Source organism: Artemia sp. Qi Xiang Cuo, chromosome 20 (genome assembly GCF_049724085.1).
Source record: "Artemia sp. Qi Xiang Cuo chromosome 20, ASM4972408v1, whole genome shotgun sequence".
Classification (NCBI taxonomy): Eukaryota; Metazoa; Arthropoda; class Branchiopoda; order Anostraca; family Artemiidae; genus Artemia; species Artemia sp. Qi Xiang Cuo.
In genome coordinates, this window is record NC_142813.1 from 3,031,457 (window position 1) to 3,044,022 (window position 12,566).

Genomic DNA, 12,566 nt, shown 5'->3' on the forward strand with positions numbered 1-12,566 from the left:
TTGGGCACATAATTGTTAATACATACTATAATGTCCTCACTTAGTTTAGAGTTTGGATTATTTGGATGCTGCATCCCATAGAACATAAGATTGGTTTGTTTTAGTTCCTTTTCCAATCTAAAATTTCTCTTACGTGACTACTTTAATTCACTCTTAATTTCTGCGATTTCTTGGGATGTCTTTACTTGATTTATGGCAAAGTCCTGCAACTTAGATTCTATCCCTGCCAAAATTGATTGTGCATTTTGAATGCTTTTCGTGAGTTGTGGAATATTTGAAACTGCTTTTTTTATTTCCCCTAAAGTCTGGGCAATGTCCTGATCTCCCATCATAACTATCAAAAGACATAAAACGAAAACTTACTCGCAAGGGGGGCTATTTCGTAAACAAGTACGGCCCCCCTGTTTCCAACAGTGCAAGTGTTCAAAATCTTTCTTCAAATGCCAAATCCAATCCAGTCAAAAAATCCAATCTCAGGTAATTGCGTAAGATTTAATCCTTTACAAAATATATGTGACCTTCACTGGCGAATGCTGAATGAGAATCAAGATCAAGCCGAGGATCGAGTAAAACCTTCAATGTTAAAAGTCACCGCTATTTACAATATTTTAGATATAGGATTATTCCCGAAGGTTAAAAGCTATATTAAGTAGAAAAGGGAACGGATTATTTTTCATGGAACCAAACTCATTTTTATTTGTCACTGTAAGGAAAACCCTAAGAACAGCATTACTTCTCATAGTACAAAAACAAATTTACCATATTTGTGTGTTTTAGTTTTTTTTTGTTGGAGTTTGAGGGAGGGATAAGGCTATAAAAAAATGTCTTAACAAAACACAAGCATGCGTCAACAAAAATTATTTTGTAATTTTTGTATTTTTTTTTAATTGACGTCACAAAGGAATCTACTGTCTTTGTATTTAAGTGTGTTTGTGAAATTGGTTTTAAATATGACCCTAGTTACATTTTAGTGATACAAAACTCTTTATATTTGTGGAGATAGCTTTTACTGCCTGTGAATTTTACCTTATCAATTAAATATTAAAAATCACGTATTACTAAACAAACGTTAGATAAATTCTTGATAAGAAATAAAAATTGCATGTAAGCCACAGGGCAGCATTCGTTTGTATTATATGTTTCAGAGCGACAAAGAAAACGGTAATTGTAACTTTGGTAAGTGTATTTTCATATTTAGAAAAATCATGCAAAATAAACTAGCCAAACTGTCGTTGCTTTGTTGAATTTTGAGCAAACAAAAGGATTGTAACATCTGATTGGCACGTTTGTATGGAATTTCAAGCCAGTAAAAAGAACGAAACATCTTTGAGTCACAATTAAAAAAAAAAGTAAATTCGTTGTTTCTCTATGATTCAATCCCAGCGCCCCCTGCTCTGAGTGTTGAAAATGATTTCACGACATTATTTTAGGGTTTTTTTTCTTGTCCCAAACTATTTTTTTATCATGAACCGTTTAGAGACCAATTTGATCAACTTGGAGAAAGTTCAAATAGAATCGTTACTGATATTGATATTAGTGCGCAAACTACAAACTGACAAAAATATCCAGAACTTTTTTTTTCTTATAGCCTTGACGTTGAAGATATTTCTTCATCTTAATTAGCTTTAGAAATATCATGCAAAATAAACTAGCCTAACCGTCGTTGCTTTGTCGAATTTTGAGCATTCAAAAGGATTGTAACACCTGATTGGCCCGTTTGTATGCAATTTCAAGCCAGTGAAAAGAACGAAACGTCTTTGAGTCACATTTAAAAAAAAAGTAAATTCGTTGTTTCTCTATGATTCAATCCCAGCGCCCCCCTGCTCTGAGTGTTGAAAATGATTTCACGACATTATTTTAGGTTTTTTTCTTGTCCCGAACTATTTTTTTTATCATGATCCGCTTAGAGACCAATTTGATCAACTTGGAGAAAGTTCAAATAGAATCGTTACTGATATTGATATTAGTGTGTAAACTACAAACTGACAAACATATCCAGAACTTTTTTTTCTTATAGCCTTGACTTTGAAGACATTTCTTCATCTTAATTGGCTTTAGAAATATCATGCAAAATAAACTAGCCCAACCATCCTTGCTTTGTCAAATTTTTGAGCAAACAAAAGGATTGTAACAGCTGATCGGCGTTCTCTAGAGTGGCCCACATTTGTCGAGACCCGTTTGTATGCAATTTCAAGCCAGTGAAAGAACAAAACGTCTTTGAGTCACATTTTTTTTACAAGTAAATTCGTGGTTTCTCTATGATTCAATCCCAGCGCCCCCCTGCTCTGAGTGTTGAAAAGGATTTCACGACATTATTTTAGGTTTTTTTTTCTTGGCCCAAAATATTTTTTTTTATCATAAACCGTTTAGAGACCAATTTGATCAACTTGGAGAAAGTTCAAATAGAATCGTTACTGATATTGATATTAGTGCGTAAACTACAAACTGACAAAAATATCCAGAACTTTTTTTTTCTTATAGCCTTGACTTTGAAGACATATCTTCATCTTAATAGGCTTTAGAAATATCATGCAAAATAAACTAGCCCAACCATCCTTGCTTTGTCAAATTTTTGAGCAAACAAAAGGATTGTAACACCTGATTGGCTCGTTTGTTTGCAATTTCAAGCCAGTGAAAAGAACGAAACGTCTTTGAGTCACATTTTTTTTACAATTAATTTAATTTTTTCAATATTATTAAATCCCCCCGCCCCCCCCCCCCCTGCTCTGAGTGTTGAAAATGATTTCACGACATTATTTTAGGGTTTTTTTTCTTGTCCCAAACTATTTTTTTTATCATGAACCGTTTAGAGACCAATTTGATCAACTTGGAGAAAGTTCAAATAGAATCGTTACTGATATTGATATTAGTGCGTAAACTACAAACTGACGAAAATATCCAGAACTTTTTTTTCTTATATCCTTGACTTTGAAGACATTTCTTCATCTTAATTTGCTTTATAAATATCATGAAAAATAAACTAGCCTAACCGTTGTTGCTTTGTCGAATTTTGAGCAAACAAAAAGATTGTAACACCTGATTGTATCGGTTGTATGCAATTTCAAGCCAGTGAAAAGAACGAAACGTCTTTGAGTCACATTTTTTTTACAAGTAAATTCGTTGTTTCTCTTATTTAATGCCCCCTCCACCCCTCAGCAGCGCCCCCCTTTCCGGGGCCCTAATACTTGATTTTTTACATTTAATTGATAAGGTAAAATTCATAGGCAGTAAAAGCTATCTCCACAAATATAAAGAGTTTTGTATCACTAAAATGTAACTAGGGTCATATTTAAAACCAATTTCACAAATACACTTAAATGCAAAGATAGTAGATTCCTTTGTGACGTCAACTAAAAAAAAAATACAAAAATTACAAAATAATTTTTGTTGACGCATGCTTGTGTTTTGTTAAGACATTTTTTCATAGCCTTATCCCTCCCTCAAACTCCAACAAAAAAAAACTAAAACACACAAACATGGTAAATTTGTTTTTGTACTATGAGAAGTAATACTGTTCTTAGGGTTTTCCTTACAGTGACAAATAAAAATGAGTATGGTTCCATGAAAAATAATCCGTTCCCTTTTCTACTTAATATAGCTTTTAACCTTCAGAAATAATCCTAATAGCTAAAATATTGTAAATAGCGGTGATTTTTAACATTGAAGGTTTTACTCGATCCTCGGCTTGATCTACGTCATTAAACCACTACAGCCACCTATTTTTTGGATAAGGCAAAGATGATTTATTTTATTTATTTCTTTTTGACATCAAAGTCAAATAGTTCGTGGTAGCAAACTGTTGGGAGCTGCCGAACTGTTAGTAACGTACGAATGAAGGAGGGACATGGCTCAATATTATTAAAAACTCTGACAAATAGAGCTTTAATAACAATGAATAAATCAAAAGAATTGAATTTTAGTGCTGATTTTAAATGGATAAGGTTAAATAAGTTTTCCGTGACCCACCAAAAGTTACGAGCCTGAAAAAAAATTGTCAAATTTTGGAAAATGGGGAAACATCCCCAAAACGTCTCCTGGTCTTAATGAAAATCACAGCATCAGATCAGCATATCCTGAATATGTTTAGCACGGTTGAAATGATTAATAACTATGCCTGGGGATAATATCACTCCCAGAGCCCCTGGGGAAAGAGCTGTAAGCTACGAAATTTGATCATGGTTTAGTGCAATATTTGTTATTAGGAAGTATACAGACGTTTTTTCTGGGAGGGGGAGGAGGAATTTTCTAACGGGGGGCTGTTTCAAGGTGACTTGCTGGAATTTCACAGGGAACTTGCCGGAATTTCTATACGAAATTATTTATAGTTGTCTTAATTTGGTCTTTATTGGTCTAATTTTATGTGTAGATACGTTCAGGGGAAATTTTCAGAGAGATTGAAATTGTTTGGAAGATTTTTCAGGGGAGGTGGGTATTTTTTCACGAGAAAAATTCTCCGTGCAGGAATTATGTGGGAAAAATTCTCCACGGGGTAATTTTCCACGGAAGCAACTTTCCACTTGGAATTGGGGATTTCCAGGAACAATTTTGTACGGAGGGGAAGGTGATTTTTGGCCTGCCTTGAATAGTGAACAAAGATTAAAGTGTTTTTTTCAGGTGAATGTACGCTAGGTAGAATTTATCAGTTGGAAGCGTCCGCAAGAAAATTTTCGGAGTACTATCACTGATATAAATGGTTTGGAGTAAATGGTTCAAGGGGGAAAATTATCGGGGGATGGGGATACGTGGGAAAAATGTACTTGAAGACATTTTGTGCAGGGGAAAGAATTTTCCATTTAGGGTAGCCGTACTTCCCATCATTTGTATAAATATCAGCATTCAAATTAAAAATCATTAAAAAGACTAAATTAAAACATATTTAAATTAGAGTTTTTTAGCTGAAAGTAAAAAGCAACTTTAAAACTTAAAACGAACTATTGGAATCGTTCGCAAGAAATTTGTCGTGGGATTTTCAGCGAAGATGGAATAATCAAGGAGATTTTTCTGACGGTTGGTATTTTACAGGGGAGGAACTTTACTTGAAATTTTCCGTGGAGGGAATCAGAAATTTAACTTTCTTTTAAATTTAACTTTTTACGGGTGAAAGTAAGGAGCAACTTTAAAGCTTAAAACGGACAGAAATTATTCCTTAAATAGGGGGGTCTCCCCCTCCTCACTACCTCGCTAATTACGCTAAAGTATGACTTTTATTCCCAATTCCTTAAGAATAACTCCTAAGACAAGGGCCGTTTGGTTAGAATAGAAATATATTAAAAAAAACTTTATTATGAATAGTGTGGTATTGAAGAGAGTGCAACCCCCTCCCTTTTATACGAAATAATTTCTGCTCATTGAAGTTTTAATGTTGTTCCTTATTTTCACATGAAAAAAATAGTTGTTTTTTAATCTCCAGGAAAGGTCAAATAGAAATAAATAAGAAGTTAATATTGCTAAAAAAAAGAAGAAGAAAAAAGATGACTCCCAAAGTTACGGCATTTGTTTCACCTATTTTACTGATTTCTCTTCAAACTACCATAAAATATTGACCTCCAACAAAGAGCAGGACTCATAAAGTTGCCCTTACAGAAAAGGTGTCCTTTCCCATTCCTTTCAAAAATAACTTTTAATGTTCTTCCTAAGTGTTCCTTAATGTTTCTAAGGGTTTATGTTCCTTCCTATGCCATTCTAAGGGTTTATGTTCCTTCCTCTGCTATTCTAAAGGGTTTATGTCCCCTCCCGTGCTATTCTATAGTGCTATGTTCCTTCCTATGCTATTCTATTGGTTTATGTTCCCTCCCATGCTATTCTATGGCCTTATGTTCCTTCCAATGTTATTATATGGGGCCTCTACACGTGATTAAAAACGTTTTGCTTGCCTTTCCTTGGTACCATTCCAAACGAGCGGGGATTCCCCACCGGTTCCTAGACATTGCAAAAAAGTGAGCAGTATGAGCGGGGATTCCCCACACAAGTTTGTTTCAACTCCAAGTTTTTCAACCAGAATGGTTTTTGAGTCACATTTTTTATTACAAGTAAATTCGTTGTTTCTCTATGATTCAATCCCAGTGCCCCCCTGTTCTGAGTCTTGAAAATGATTTCACGACATTATTTTAGTTTTTTTTTCTTGTCCCAAACTATCTTTTTATCATGAACCGTTTAGAGACCAATTTGATCAACTTGGAGAAAGTTCAAATAGAATCGTTACTGATATTGATATTAGTGGGCAAACTGCAAACTATCAAACATATCCAGAACTTTTTTTTCTTATAGCCTTGACTTTGAAGACATTTCTTCATCTTAATTGGCTTTAGAAATATCAAGCAAAATAAACTAGCCTAACCGTCGTTGCTTTGTCGAATTTTGAGCAAACAAAAGGATTGTAACACCTGATTGACTCGTTTGTATGCAATTTCAAGCCAGTGAAAAGAACGAAACGTCTTTGAGTCAAATTTTTTTACAAGTAAATTCATTTTTTCTCTATGATTCAATCCCAGTGCCCCCCTGCTCTATGTGTTGAAAATGATTTCACGACATTATTTTAGGGTTTTTTTCTTGTCCCAAACTATTTTTTTTATCATGAACCGTTTAGAAACCAATTTGATCAACTTTTAGAAAGTTCAAATAGAATCGTTACCGATATTGATATTAGTGCGTAAACTATAAAGTTCTATTTGAACTTTCTCCAAGTTGATCAAATTAGTCTCTAAACGGTTCATGATAAAAAAAATAGTTTGGGACAAGAAAAAAAACCCTAAAATAATGTCGTGAAATCATTTTCAACACTCAGAGCAGGGAGGGGGGGGGCGTTGGGATTGAATCATAGAGAAACAATGAATTTACTTGTAAAAAAAATGTGACTCAAAGACGTTTCGTTCTTTTCACTGGCTTGAAATTGCAAACAAACGAGCCAATCAGGTGTTACAATCCTTTTGTTTGCTCTAAATTAAACACAGAAACAACAATTAGGCTAGTTTATTTTGAATGATATTTCTAAATCCTATTAAGATGAAGAAATGTCTTCAAAGTCAAGGCTATAAGAAAAAAAAGTTCTGTATATTTTTGTCAGTTTGTAGGTTACGCACTTACATCAATATCGGTAACGATTCTATTTGAACTTTCGCCAAGTTGATCAAATTGGTCTCTAAGCGGTTCATGATAAAAAAAATAGTTTGGGATATGAAAAAAACCTAAAATAATGTCGTGAAATCATTTTCAATACTCAGAGCAGGGTGGTGCTGGGATTGAATCATAGAGAAACAACGGATTTACTTGTAAAAAAAAATGTGACTCAAAGACTTTTCGTTCTTTTCACTGGCTTGTAAATTGCATACAAACTGAGCCGATCAGGTGTTACAATCCTTTTGTTTGCTCAAAAATTTGACAAAGCAAGGATGGTTGGGCTAGTTTATTTTGCATAATATTTCTAAAGCCAATTAAGATGAAGAAATGTCTTCAAAGTCAAGGCTATAAGAAAAAAAATTTCTGGATATTTTTGTCAGTTTGTAGTTTACGCACTAATATCAATATCAGTAACGATTCTATTTGAACTTTCTCCAAGTTGATCAAATTGGTCTCTAAGCAGTTCATGATAAAAAAATAGTTTGGGACAAGAAAAAAACCTAAAATAATGTCGTGAAATCATTTTCAACTCTCAGAGCAGGAGGGCGCTGGGATTGAATCATTGGGAAACAACGAATTTACTTTTTAAAAAAATGTGATTCAAAGACGTTTCGTTCTTTTCACTGGCTTGAAATTGCATACAAACGGGCCAATCAGGTGTTACAATCCTTTTGAATGCTCAAAATTCGACAAAGCAACGACGGTTAGGCTAGTTTATTTTGCATGATATTTCTAAAGCTAATTAAGATGAAGAAATATCTTCAACGTCAAGGCTATAAGAAAAAAAAAGTTCTGGATATTTTTGTCAGTTTGTAGTTTGCGCACCAATATCAATATCAGTAACGATTCTATTTGAACTTTCTCCAAGTTGATCAAATTGGTCTCTAAACGGTTCATGATAAAAAATAGTTTGGGACAAGAAAAAAAACCTAAGATAATGTCGTGAAATCATTTTCAACAATCAGAGCATGGGGGCGCTGGGATTGAATCATAGAGAAACAACAAATTTACTTTTTTTTTTTAAAAATGTGACTCAAAGACGTTTCGTTCTTTTCACTGGATTGAAATTGCATACAAACGAGCCAATCAGGTGTTACAATCCTTTTGTTTGCTCAAAATTCGACAAAGCAACAACGGTTAGGCTAGTTTATTTTGCATGATTTTTCTAAAGCCAATTAAGATGAAGAAATGTCTTCAAAGTCAAGACTATAAGAAAAAAAAGTGCTGGATATTTTTGTGAGCTTGTAGTTTACGCACTAATATCAATATCAGTAATGATTCTATTTGAAATTTCTCCAAGGTTATCAAATTGGTCTCTAAACGGTTCATGCTAAAAATAGTTTGGGACAAGAAAAAAACCTAAAATAATGTCGTGAAATCATTTTCAACACTCAGAGCAGGGGGCGCTGAAATTAAATTTCACTGGCTTGAAATTGCATACAAACGGGCCGATCAGGTGTTACAATCCTTTTGTTTGCTCAAAATTCGACGAAGCAAGGATGGTTTAATAGTTTATTTTGCGTGATATTTCTAAAGCCAATTAAGATGAAAAAATGTCTTCAAAGTCAAAGCTATAAGAAAAAAAAGTTCTGAATATTTTTGTCAGTTTGTAGTTTACGCACTAATATCAATATCAGTAACGATTTATTTTAACTTTCTCCAAGTTGATCAAATTGGTCTCTAAACGGTTCATGATAAAAAAATAGTTTGGGACAAGAATAAAAAAACCTAAAATAATGTCGTGAAATCATATTCAACACTCAGAGCAGGGGTGTGCTGGGATTGAATCATAGAGAAACAACAAATTTATTTGTAAAAAAAAATGTGACTCAAAGACGTTTCGTTCTTTTCACTGGCTTGAAATTGCATACAAACAAGCCAATCAGGTGTTACAATCCTTTTGTTTGCTCAAAATTCGACCAAGCAACAACGGTTAGGCTAGTTTATTTTGCATGATTTTTCTAAAGCCAATTAAGATGAAAAAATGTCTTCAAAGTCAAGGCTATAAGAAAAAAAAGTGCTGGATATTTTTGTCAGTTTGTAGTTTACGCACTAATATCAATATCAGTAATGATTCTATTTGAAATTTCTCCAAGTTGATCAAATTGGTCTCTAAACGGTTCATGCTAAAAATAGTTTGGGACAAGAAAAAAAACCTAAAATAATGTCTTGAAATCATTTTCAACACTCAGAGCAGGGGGCGCTGGGATTGAATTTCACTGGCTTGAAATTGCATACAAATGGGCCGATCAGGTGTTACAATCCTTTTGTTTGCTCAAAATTCGACGAAGCAAGGATGGTTTAATAGTTTATTTTGCATGATATTTCTAAAGCCAATTAAGATGAAAAAATGTCTTCAAAGTCAAAGCTATAAGAAAAAAAAGTTCTGAATATTTTTGTCAGTTTGTAGTTTACGCACTAATATCAATATCAGTAACGATTCTATTTGAACTTTCTCCAAGTTGATCAAATTGGTCTCTAATCGGTTACTGATAAAAAAATAGTTTGGGACAAGAAAAAAAACCTAAAATAATGTCGTGAAATCATATTCAACACTCAGAGCAGGGGGGCGCTGGGATTGAATCATAGAGAAACAACGAATTTATTTGTAAAAAAAATGTGACTCAAAGACGTTTCGTTTTTTTCACTGGCTTGAAATTGCATACAAACGAGTCAATGAGGTGTTACAATCCTTTTGTTTGCTCAAAATTCGACAAAGCAACGACAGTTGGGCTAGTTTATTTTGCATGATATTTCTAAAGCTAATTAAGATGAAGAAATGTTTTCAAAGTCAAGGCTATAAGAAAAAAAAGTTCCAGATATTTTTGTCAGTTTGTAGTTTACCCACTAATATCAATATCAGTAACGATTCTTTTTGAACTTTCTCCAAGTTGATCAAATTGGTCTCTAAACTGTTCATGATAAAAAAATAGTTTGGGACAAGAAAAAAAAACCTAAAATGATGTCGTGAAATCATTTTCAACACTCAGAGCAGGGGGGGGGGGGGGCAATGGGATTGAATCATAGAGAAACAACGAATTTACTTAAAAAAATGTGACTCAAAGACGTTTCGTTCTTTTCACTAGCTTGAAATTGCATACAAACGAGCCAATCAGGTGTTGCAATCCTTTTGTTTGCTCAAAATTCAACAAAGCAACGACGGTTAGGCTAGCTTATTTTGCATGATATTTCTAAAGCCAATTAACATGAAGAAATGTCTTCAAAGTCAAGGCTATAAGAAAAAAGATTTCTGGATATTTTGTCAGTTTGTAGTTTACGCACTAATATCAATATCAGTAGCGATTCTATTTGAACTTTCTCTAAATTGATCAAATTGGTCTCTAATAGTTTGGGACAAGAAAAAAACCCTAAAATAATGTCGTGATATCATTTTCAACACTCAGAGCAGGGGGGTGCTGGGATTGAATCATAGAGAAACAACGGGGGGGCGTTGGATTGAATCATAGAGAAACGTAATTTACTTAAAAAAATGTGACTCAAAGACGTTTCGTTCTTTTCACTGGCTTGAAATTGCATACAAACGAGCCAATCAGGTGTTACAATCCTTTTGTTTGCTCAAAATTCAACAAAGCAACAACGGTTAGGCTAGTTTATTTTGCATGATATTTCTAAAGCCAATTAAGATGAAAATATTTCTTCAAAGTCAAGGCTATAAGAAAAAAAAAGTTCCAGATATTTTTGTCAGTTTGTAGTTTACGCACTAATATCAATATCAGTAACGATTCTATTTGAACTTTCTCCAAGTTGATTGAATTGGTCTCGAAACGGTCCATGATAAAAAAAAATAGTTCGGGACAAGAAAAAAAACCTAAAATAATGTCGTGAAACCAATTTCAACACTCAGAACAGGGGGGGGGGGGGGCTGAGATTGAATCATAGGGAAACAATGAATTTACTTAAAAAAAAAATTTGACTCAATAACCAGTCTGGTTGAAAAACTTGGAGTTGAAACAAACTTGTGTGGGGAATCCCCACTCATACTACTACCTTTTTTGCAATGTTTAGGAACCGGTGGGGAATTCCCGCTCGTTTGGAAAGGTACCAATGAAAGGCAAGCAAAACGTGTTTAATCACGTGTAGAGGTCCCATAGAATAACATTGGAAAGAACATAAGGCCATAAAATAGCATGGGAGGGAACAAAACCCTTAGAATAGCATAGGAAGGAACATAGCGCTATAGAATAGCATGAGAGGGAACATAAACCCTTAGAATAGCATAGGAAGGAAAATAAACCCTCAGAATAGTATGGGAGGGAACATAAACCCTTAGAATAGTATAGGAAGGAACATAAACCCTTAGAAAAGCATAGGAAGGAACATAAACCCTTAGAATAGCATAGGAAGGAACATAATCCACCCAAATCCATAATTAAATGCTCTGGAAAGACGCCAAGGAACATAGGGAAAGCAAATCCATAAGTATATGCTCTGGAAATGTTTTTCCTATAGCTTAAAGCAAATAGCATGGTAATTCCTATAGCTTCAAACAACGTATAACTTAGCACTCTACTAATATGACAAAAATGCTTTTTAGACCTGTAGGTTCTTACTATTTACCTCCTCCCGCACACACACTCTGAGTGAAAACAGGAAAATATTTTTCAATAAGTTGCAATTTTTGAAGATGAGTGAAATAATTGACCTAGCTATAACGAACATAGCATTCCTTTGTGCAGCTCTGTCAATCACTTCTTATCTTTTACACAAAAGAGCCCTTACCTGCTTGAAATGGGTAGGTAATAATGATGAATACAGTCTTACTAATAAGACAACATAGGAGGACAACTGTGGCAGGACTTAAGATCTAGATCTACGGATAACGGCGTTTGGAAAGGGCAGCCTTGAACCTCTCGTGGAACCTGCGAGACTGGGGACCTTGCGGCCAACTCTATTCAAACTTGAGAAGCGGCACCCCTCGAGGAAATTATAGCCTAGTAAACGACACAACATTCACACAGGATTCAGATTAATGGACAATTCTTTTGGGATTGGTTTGTTTTGACGGGCTTAAAAACCTCTTCCTAGCTTGTTTATCTACTATGGGCTGCTTCCCCGTAGTAGCATAAAATTTGTAGGCATAAATACATAATGAGTCGGGGGTAATAGGCTTGAGACTGTCTGTGCAGGATTTAGACTCCTGTTGATAGATGAGCTCCGCCAAGTGCAGAAAACCATTCTTTGACCAAGATGGGCCCAGGACTGCACAAAGCCTCCATTCATAATGAAGGTCCCAGGGACTTATTGCTGTCCGGTTCTAAGCCGGCATAAGTGCTTCGGTGTAAATTTGAGAAGATACTGGTATCTGGGATCACTGCTTTTCGTGAGGCAAAAATAATTTCAATGATTTAAAGAATATGGGAATTTGATCTTGGAATTTTACGACTATAAACACTGCTGCGGGTAAGGCAGGAAATGAGGTTAGCAGCTGG

At 34.5% G+C, this 12,566-nt stretch overlaps 1 protein-coding gene across 1 annotated transcript in view; it reads left to right on the top strand.

The window, feature by feature from the left end:
- The first annotated feature begins 1,153 nt into the window (after positions 1-1,153).
- LOC148939771 (uncharacterized) overlaps positions 1,154-12,566 on the top strand; it is a 49,200-nt gene continuing 37,787 nt past the window's right edge. Inside the window, exon 1 of the mRNA XM_089105914.1 lies at positions 1,154-1,176. The gene's annotated coding sequence lies outside the window, so the exon portion shown is untranslated. The remainder of the gene's footprint in view (positions 1,177-12,566) is intronic.